The sequence below is a fragment of the Pteropus medius genome, unplaced genomic scaffold, assembly GCF_902729225.1.
Source record: "Pteropus medius unplaced genomic scaffold, Ma_sr-lr_union100, whole genome shotgun sequence".
NCBI classification, from domain to species: Eukaryota; Metazoa; Chordata; class Mammalia; order Chiroptera; family Pteropodidae; genus Pteropus; species Pteropus medius.
In genome coordinates this window covers 10,642,426-10,651,792 of record NW_024346062.1, presented here as the reverse complement: position 1 = coordinate 10,651,792, position 9,367 = coordinate 10,642,426, and the positions used below count along the sequence as shown (strand labels likewise).

The window sequence follows — 9,367 nt, the reverse complement described above, 5'->3', positions numbered from 1 at the left end:
GAAAAGGAAAGTACTAGTTCGGAAGTTATTTACAATGTACATATAATGTTACATGGATGAGAGCACACTAGTGTTTCCATGTGTTAAGGCATCCAACTGAAATTCAGCTACCTTGAGAAGTAATAGAGATGAATTCAGAATATGTAGAATGAAAACTGCACTCTTCATAAAGTGATGCTTATATATAGGAATTGGAGAACTCCTTACTCTTTTTTTCTTTGGTATAATGATGGAGTTAACACAGTTAGTAATAGACCAAATTTCAAAGAACACATATTTTACTAATATAACCCATTTTTTATTTACTTAATCTTCTGCTCTCAAGAAGATCACCACTCTTATTTGCCCCAAACGGTGACAACAAATTAGTGTTTGCCAGGGAAAGAAAGCTTCTCAAAACATCCCACAAGGGTGACTGATGTTGTAATGTAAGGAAGGCCTTAGATGTATCTTTAAAAAGTGATAAGAATTGGTTATTGCCCTTGCCTATGATATTTCTCTTTTTGGATCGCTCTTAAGAAAGTAGCCAGGCTTTTCAAATTCCTTTCTTGTACATTTTCTTTAAAAACATGATACCTTCTATTCAGCCTGGCTTATATTATAGTCTCATAAACATTCTACACATCATAATTACAACTTATAGCTCTCAAGCCAAAGTTAACTGGAAAGGTTCTCATGCTATTTACTCTCACATTCTGAATTCTTTACAGTATATTATACGGCCATCTCAGCAGTGGTTTTCAAACAGAAAAATCCTTTCTCTGTTGCTTTAAAGATAGAGGAATAGTAATGTTAATTTCAGGGTGATACAAATATTAATATACAGTAATAATAATAGGCAAAGTAGTAGTAACAAACATGGAAATAGACATAACAAGAAATGGTAACAGTAAAAATGGTTATGTAAACCAGCATAATGGAAGATATAGCAGAGGTTTTATTGCTACTACAGCTCCTAGGATTCCTTCTATGTGTGGCTCCCAAGATCAGTGGGCCCAGAGTGAGCCTACTTTTCCTAGGTTATAGAAGTTCTATTAGTAGCTCAAGTTTACTGCTGTAGCTCAAGTTGCATAAACTGTGAGAATCAAGGATGGGATGAAATTAGAAGCTAAGTAAGGCAATGGTATTATAGGTTCTGGAATGACTCTTTCATAACCCCTGTTGTTCAGAGGACCTGGAAATTAAATAAGTTAATTTATATAGCACATACTTCTTTCTCTTCATATCTCTGATTGCATAAAATAAAATTTAAAAAAAATGGTGACCTCTGATGCATTTCTAGTCCAGAGAAGTTTAGACCACATTTTACACACACAAAAAAGCAGCAGATGAATGAATATCTGGTACTTAGATGCATTAAGCTTTAAAAACACAGAAACAGACAAGTACTATAATGAATGGGCCATATAGTGAAACAGGACAATAGCTTTAATCTAGTGTGCTATGAGAAGAATTTCTGGGTAGCAATATTAATTAGGAATTGGATTCCTGGAGGATAACTATAGAAAGGGACAATAGGTGGGACTATGAAATTTTAGGAGAAGAAAAAAATCCATTGACAGGGCTACAGAACCCAGAAACAGAACACATATTAGAGACAAGACAGATAAGGCAATTCTAAATCAGTGTTTATTGAGGCTTTTTTTTTTTTAAGGAAAAAAATCAGTTATAGTATGTAGTATATAAATGATGGCCACTCAATATTTATTTTTCTTAGTAAATAGTGAAGTAAATTATTAATAATAAAATTTTAATTCTACCCAAAGGTTTATATTTTTTCCATTGAGTAAGGTAAAAAAAAGTTCTGGTTGAAACAGAAGCAAAAAGAAAGAAAAACTGTACAAAAAGAAAAGTAAAAAAAAAAAAAATACCCTGCTCTTCATTAAAACTTGTCCTTAGTTGATAAAATCCCAACAGCTATATTCTATTTGATGAAATACAGGGAGGGGCACAGCATCTTTCCAATTCATATAAACTAGAAAGAGAAGTCTAACAAACAAAATATTGACTATCCTTTCAAATAGCTCAATTGGGAAATAATGATCAGTGTCAGACATAATATCACAAGGTCAGTAACCTTTCATCCCACAGTGCAATATTTTGCTGTGTTTGACCCAGAAATCAGTTACAATAGACTCTATCATTTGTCATGTACATCATTTGGATTTTCTGAATGTAGGAATAGTTGACCTTAACCATTCTACAACTACTAGAAGTTGAAGGTCATGCCATATGTCATTGAAAAGAGAATTTCCTCTGAATTGGCAATAAACTCGACTTTGACCTATGACATTAATGATAAAGAGTCAAATGTTTTCCATCATTGTAATTTACATAGAAAACATATGTACTTTACTTTACTATATTGTTTCACATCTCTATGAGAATCGTGTTCATTTAAAAGGAAGTATTCAAGTAAAGATTTACTTACTGCTAAAATTTACTTGCTTCCAGAGAATACGGTTCCTAAGCACTCTCTCTTATTTTTATCTATTGCATGTTTGATAGCTAGAGAAACAAAAAGAGGTAGATATCAATAAGCTGAATAATCTAAGAAGCCATAAACATGATATAGCTGAGAACTGAAAATACTGCTTTTTTTTAAAGACTGTAAATATTAAGATACGCAGTTCAAAATCTCTTTATCAATTATTATCTCTTCTCTGCATGTGCCTTGTTGAAGAAGAAAAAAAGAGGAAGGACTCTGGTTAAATACTCTGCTGCATTTAATATATTTAACATCTCAAATAATAGTATCACAATTATGCAGTTTACAAGCTGGATTTTATCTGACAAATACTCTGTAAGAAAAATGCATATGCTCATATACTCTCCAAAAATAAATCTAAGGTTATATTTTGTTTAGTTCCAACCTCATCTCCCAGAACTTTCATTTAATTTTCTATCATAGAATGTAGATGTGATACTTGTATTTCTTAGTGGAAAGAGAACAGGATGTTTCTGAAGGCTGGCACTTTGAGTAACCAAGATTAAAAAACCTCTATTTTTTATCAACTTAGATTTAGAAGTCTCCCAGAGAGAAGTATGAGCAGAAAGGTAAGAATAGAATGTAGTCTTCTTATTTGAATAGATATCTTGATTACTTCTATTTTATAAACAATGATTCGTACATCACAAGTGATTATTGTAATATGTATGTGTGTGTGTGTGTATATAGAGACATCTCCATCCCCATATATTTTATATATTTAATGATGACAATAACTTTATTGATTCATCTTTCATTTACTCTCTCCTCTCCAACATGATTATGATCTTCCTGTAGGCAAGAAACATACTACATTCATCTTGGTGCATTAATGTCTAGCACATGTTGAGTACTAGGCAAATGCCTGTTTTATATAGGTAAAAAAAGAAAAAGAAAATCGTGCATGTGTAGTATTTATTAATTACGTAGTACTTCATTTTAGTTTTCCTAAAACTTTCTCCTTCAAGCTGCAAGGAGCTCACTGTATTTCAGTGTGTCATATTTGAGTTTGAAACTTTTCTTCTATACCTATCAATCCTGAGATAGACAAGCTACTTAACCATTTGTGCCTCATTTCCCACTTGTAAAATGGATATAACTAAATGAGACAATATATGTACAGAAACTAATGTAATTTTCTGGTAAACTGGATGTGGGATATGATTAAAAAAGGATTCAAGGATGACTATAAGGCTTTTTCCCTGAGCAACTAGAAGAATTTACTATTAATTGAGATGAGAAAATTGGGAGGAGCACTTTTAGTGGAAGCATTTCAAGAGGTCAACACTGGGAATGTTAAGTTGGAAATCTAATTAAATATCAAATGTATTTTGGGGGCAAGCAACTGGATATAAAACAGAAAAGAAAGAATACAAATCAATAATTTCAAACTGAAAGTACTAATCCACAGGACCTATATTGATTTAATTGAACATATAAAATATATACATCAATGATTTCTACTTTATTAGATATTTCAACCTATTTAGAAACTGATGATATACATATGAACACATACACACAAAATGTGTATACATTTAATTTGTATGCTTGGCAATTTGATTTTCTCCACACAGCCATAAAGACACCGTCAACAAAACTACAAATTCTCATTCTAATATTTCATACAAAATAACTTGTTGAAAAACAATTTTAGCAAATTGCACAAATAAAATCAAATATAAACTTTATTTCTGCTTAAAAGTTAATTTCAATAGACATCTGCTATTGTTTAGCTTATGTGAGAGGCTAAAATTATGTATGGTGCATTAATTTATTAAGATATTAAAGGATTCCAGATATTTTTAATTTTGATGGTAGCAAGGTTTTAAAACCAAAATTCACATAAATATACTTTAGCAAATGATATCGGAGTTCTTATAGTTCACTTTACAACATACTGATTGAATTCTGTTGAGGAGTAACTGTATTTCCCAAGAACCTAAGTTGAATTTCTACAAATATCTTTGTTTTCAAACCCATGAAGTCATTTGTTAAAGTCTGTATCAGCACTCATAAAAATACATTTCATCACTGAAACATTGGCATAGTTATCTATCTCATATCTCCTCTCCCCAAGTGGTGGCTAAAATAGTTATAATTTTAGCATCATTATTTATGGGAAATATAAGAATTTGAATCAATCTACTTTCCCATTACTAAAGTCAAATTTATTATCCAAGATATCTAAGCAGTAAATAAATTTATTACTATAAAACTGTTCTGAATCAGTTATAGCATTGAACAATAGAAAAGGGAATTAAGAACTCAAGTCACTTACAATAGCATAAAAGGAATAAAATACTTAGGAATGAATTTAACAAGAGGTATAAAACTTGTATTCTGAAAACTATGAAACACTGTTGAGAGAAATGATAGAAGACCTAAATAAATGAAAAGCTAGTTTAAGTTCTCAGATCAGAAGATTTAATATGGTTAAGATAGGAACACTTTCCAAACTGATCTACAGATTTAAAGCAATTCATATAAAAATCCCAGTTGGCATTTCTGCAGAATTGGCAAACTAATGCTAAAATTCATATGGAAATGCCAGGGACTCAGAATATCCAAAATAATCAATACAGTTTTAAATTGTTGCTTTTTGAAGTTGTCTTTTAAATCACTTACAAGAAAAAAAGACTACAGAGTACATCTATATTATTTTTTGTATTTATCTACCTAGTTATCTTTCCTGGTGCTCTTCATTTTATATGTGTGTGCATTCAAGTAAGTGACCAGTTCCTTTCATTTCAACTTAATGACTCCCTTAGAATTTCTTGTAGGGCAATTCTTTTAATGACAAATATCCTCAGTTTTTATCTGGGAATGTTTTAATTTTTCCTTCATTTTCTGAAAGATTGTTTTACTGGATATATTCTTGGTTGACCATCTTTCTCTTTCAACACTTTAGGTGATTCCACTGCCTCCCTGGTTTCTGATAAGAAACTAAATATTAATCTTATTGAGGATATTTTTAAGTGATAGAGAATTTTTCTCTTTCTGCTTTCGAGATCCTGTCTTTCTCTTTAGTTTCAACAGTTTGATTATGATGTGTTCAGGTGTAAATCACTGAGTTTATTCTAATTAAAGCTCTTTGAAATTTTTAGATACATTGATTAAAGCTTTTAATCAAATTTGGGAATTTCTTGGTCCCTATCTCTTCAAATACTCTGCCTGTTCTTTTCATTTACTTCTGGAATTCCCATAGGCACACATTTTTATTCACGATGGTGTCCTACATGTCTCTGAGTTTGTGGTCATTTTTTCTTTTCTTTTTTTTTTTTCTGTTTCAGACTCAATAATCTCAGTTAACCTATCTCAAAGTTCACTGATTTTCCTGCCAACTCAAATCTGTTCTTGAGTCCCTCTAGTGGATATTTTATTTTAGTCCCTCTAGTGGATATTATATTTTTAAACCAGAATTTCTATTCAGTTCTTTTTTATAACTCGTATTTCTTTAATGATATTCTCTATTTGCTGATACATCATTCTCATACTTTATTTTTTTAGATAGTTTAGTTCCTTTAATATATTTATAATAGATGATTTAACATCTTTCTAAAATTCAGCATCTGGGCTTACTCAGGAACAGTTTTTATTGACTACTTTTTTTCCCCTCTGTGTGTGGGCCATACTTATCCGTTTCATTGTACATCTTGTACTTTTTTGTTTAAAACTAGACATTTTAAATAATATAACGTGACAACTCTGGATATTAGATTCCTACCTCCCAGGGTTTGTTATTGTTGCAGTTTGTTTCCTTGGTGACTATTCTGGACTAATTCTGTATACTTTGTCATGTATGGCCAGTGAAGTCTCTGCTTGGTTAGCTCTATAGCCAGCTAATTATTAGAGATTTCTCTAAATTTCTTGAACCCATAAGTGTTCCAACATCTGCCAAGGGCCTCTTTATGAGTTTGGGGAACACTTTCAACCCTCTGGTAGGAAAATTACAACCCTACCTTAACCTTCAATTCTTGCTGGCCCAGAGATTCTAGATGAGAGGCTGGCAACTATTCAGTCTTCCCTGGACATACACATAACCCTGTACATGTTAGTGGCCTTCTAAAAATTCCCAGGAATGTGTCAGACCTTTACAAAGCTATTCGTGGATAACTCATTTTCCCATATTCTTGATAGCTTTTTTTGACCAGTTGTTTCTTAGGCCCAACTGGTATTGCTGAGTCAAGCAGCAGTGATATTAGACAACTGACACTGATTTTTTTAAACAAATACCTTGGGTATAGGACTGTACACACAAAGGGAACTCTGATTCAGACCAAATAAAGACAAACTCTGAGGATGAAACTTTTCATGGAACTGTCACATAGGTCAAATAGTGGAAAATCTCGGGGAATAGAATTTGGGGGAAACACCAAACATTTCTGTCTCCTTACATGACTAACAGACTAATGTTTTTCACAGACACTGTGGTTGTGAGACTGTTGGTTTTCAAGGCTACTATGAACAGTGGAAAGGGGCATGGAGTAAGATATCCATAAAGCTCACTGTTCTTGCTGCGATCCAGCTGACTGGTTTGGTTTTTATTTATTTATTTTTTGCTTTGTTTGTTTGTTTTGCTTTGTTTGAATAAACATGACTCAAAATTTTGCCAGCACTTAGTTCATTTACTGAATTTTGAAAAAGTTGATTTTAACCATTTTTGACAGTGTTTTCCTTGCTTTTTTGGAGAAGCAGATTTTTGAATGTCCTTATCTCACCATTATGGAAGAGGTTCTCATAATCTTCTATGAGCAAACTATCAACATGGCTTATTCAAAGATTACATGGATTACAGACATGTTCACCTATATCAATAGCAACTAGAGATCAAACCATTCCAGTGTTATGTTTCTCAATTTTACCATATTAATTCTTTACTTATTTTACCTTTAATTTTGCTTTCACCTCATGATTATTTTTTAAATGTATTTAATCTCTTTTGGCAGTGGGCAGGAAAAAAAAAAAAAAGGAAGAGTAAGAGGTAATAATGGACAATGATATAACCCAAAACATATAATAATAAAACTGAAATGTTAAAATATGATAAAATATTTTTAAATATTTTAAAGAAAATTTTTCTCATAAACATTTTACCAGCTAGTTAGATAAAAATGTTTATATCCTTTAATCATGATACTATGTTATAAATAGATCATGAAAGTATTTTTATTTTAAAATATAAACATCTTTTTGTTTTCCTGAATTTTATCATTCTGTAAAATGGCAAGTAGTTTCCAAGGATAAAAATAATGACAAAACACAGCAGGAATGACTTAATAAATATGTTTGAGGTTATTTAAAATGAGGTATATGTTCCAAACAAAGGAAAAATGTTAATAATAGGGAAAATGTGGCAGGGAGGGCATATGGGAACTCTGCACTTTCCACTCAATTCTTCTTAAACCTAAAACTCAAAATATAGTTTATTAATTTTTTAAAGGATGTAACAGGTATTTCTGATATTTTACCAAAAAAAAAGTCTATAACAAGAAAATAGTTGGTATCTTCAAAAAATGGTAAGTATTTTTGGAGGAAATTAAAATTCTTATACCCTAAATGCATTGTTTTCCAATCTCTAAAAACTACTCTTACAAAAGGCACTTCCTGAATTATTCTTTAGTGTTCCAGTTAAAAGTGGGTCTTTTAAATATATACTCTCACTGCTGCCTTATACATGTGAGCAAAGCATGGTAAAGACCTTAATCAGAGTTATATCAATTTTTACATACTCAGAATTTCACCTTAATGTTGTATGTTTATTTCACATAACATTGCATGTCAATCATTACATGATATCACAATAATTTCTCTGCTATATAAACTATACAATTATTTTAAAAATTGAAGCCCCCTAAAGCATTCTATCAGAGAATATCATACCCACATTAAAACCTTACAAAAAAGGGAAAAAAAAAACATAAACCAATTTTATATTTGAATATTAATACAAAAATCTTAAATAAAATATCAAACTGCTAGTTTATGATAGAGATGTAAAGAGTTTCTACATTAGGAAATCTAATGCAATAAACAACATTATTAGATCAAAAGAAAAAACATTATAATTTGATAACTAGAAAACAAGTAATGAAATTAAAAACAATACAAGATGCTTGCTACCAGTATCGCTGCACTTTTTAACTATTCTAGCCAATGCAATAAAAAAATTTAAAAAGTAATAACTGTCAATATTTAAAAGGCATAAATTTAAACCATTATATGCAGACAAAATGTTAACAAAGAAAACTCAAAAAGTAAAATTTAAAAAATTGAAATTTATAAGATACTACATTTGATCTTAGCCAAAAGGCCAAGAAGTGATGAAATTTATAAGATGAATATTTGAGAGAGAGAAAGAGAGAGAGATTTTTGTATAACAGCAATATCACCTCCAATTTGAAATTTATAAAATCCTATTCACAATCACAAAATAATTAAAGTACATAAAAAAGAACTATCCAATTAAGGAAACCTTACCATATTCTTCTATAGGAAGACAATATTGTAAATTTGGCCCCAGTTATTCAATGTACTTGAGTAGGCAGCCCCTAATACCTTGGTATTTATGCCTTTGCATTATGCCCTTGACTGTGGGCTGGACCTAGTTATTCACTTCTAATGAACAGAATACAGCAAAAGTGATGGGCTGTCACTTCTTAAATCAGGTTACAAAAGACTCTGGTTTCTTTCTGTCTTATTTACACTCTCTCTCTCTGTGGCTGGTTCAGAGGTAAGCCAGCACCCATGTTGTAAGCTGACTTACAGAGAAGCTCATGGGGCAAGAAACTGAGGGCAACTTTTTGTCAATAGCTTAAAGAAAATAAGGTCCTCAGTCCAACAAAGCACGAGGAACTGAATCCTGACACCAGGCTGGAA

At 31.3% G+C, this 9,367-nt stretch overlaps 1 pseudogene; it reads right to left on the bottom strand.

Annotated features, from left to right (window-relative positions):
* Positions 1–8,746: 8,746 nt before the first annotated feature.
* On the bottom strand, positions 8,747–8,813 carry LOC120612684 (uncharacterized; annotated as a pseudogene).
* Positions 8,814–9,367: the final 554 nt, after the last annotated feature.